This window comes from Propithecus coquereli, unplaced genomic scaffold (genome assembly GCF_000956105.1).
Source record: "Propithecus coquereli isolate 6110/MARCELLA unplaced genomic scaffold, Pcoq_1.0 Scaffold295, whole genome shotgun sequence".
NCBI classification, from domain to species: Eukaryota; Metazoa; Chordata; class Mammalia; order Primates; family Indriidae; genus Propithecus; species Propithecus coquereli.
Genome location: NW_012148563.1, coordinates 3892803 through 3893892, shown reverse-complemented (window position 1 = coordinate 3893892; position 1090 = coordinate 3892803).

Genomic DNA, 1090 nt, shown 5'->3' with positions numbered 1-1090 from the left:
TAACTGAACCAGAATAAGGTGCCCATTTAATGCAATAGTATGCAACTACTAAAATTATAGTTAAGAGAACACCAGTTAGTAACATTGGGAAAATGTAGTGCATTGTTTACTGAAAATAAAAAGTCGACATTACGTAACACTGTAAGCAGCATAATCCCAATGGTGTGAACATGTGTGCTTATGTGCCTGTGCTGTATAACAACAACAGAAAAAAAATAGATGAGATTGTTTAAAAAAAGAAAAAAAGGATGAGAAAACGGATACATACCAGCAACTAGCATATAAATTGTGGTTAATTTTGGAAAGTAAGATTTACAAGTGATGTTTATTTGTTTCCTTGTTCTGTTTTCAAATGAATTAATATTAAATAATCAGAAAGCTATAACAATAAAGGTAACTAAGATAAAAGCAGCAGAGGATTGGGAAGCACAAGCCCTTGACCCCTACCTTTTAGTCCACTCAGTGCTGCTGCAGGCTTGCCGCCCATAACGTGAACACGGTCTACCAAAGGACATTCGGTGGCCAGGGAAGGACACCAGAGACCTCACCCTGCCTTCCAGGTGAGGGATGCCACCTAGCAGGACTCTGAGTAGGGGTGCTTGGAATCTGTCCCTGGATTCACTGAAGCCAGTTCTGATCTGTCTACAGCGCCCCCCCCCCCACTTGCCTACTCCCTTCCCCTACACCCCCTAAAGTCCTCAGGCTCTTCTCTTGTTCTGGATCCCCGGCTGATGGTGGAGGCGGGCCCTGAGAGCACCTCCAGTACCCAATACCCTGGAGCCCACTGAACCAAGGGGAGGAAGGCCACATTCAAAGCCCCTAATGGTCTGTTCACAAAAACAGAGGCTGAAGGAGTTGTAACCTCAGAAGGCTGTTTGAGGGGAAGCAGGACAGGTGTAGTCATTTGGAAAGCATCCAACACACCTTTCTTCCTCACTCCCAGCCCAGTTCCCCCAGATCCAGGAAGCCAGCCCTTTATAGGGGCTTGGGGACTATGGAGAAACCTAACTTGAAGAACCTATTATGGAGGGAGATGATCTGGAAGCGGGGGCAAACTCCCAGGGACCCAGAGGGGCTTTTCAGGGACTGC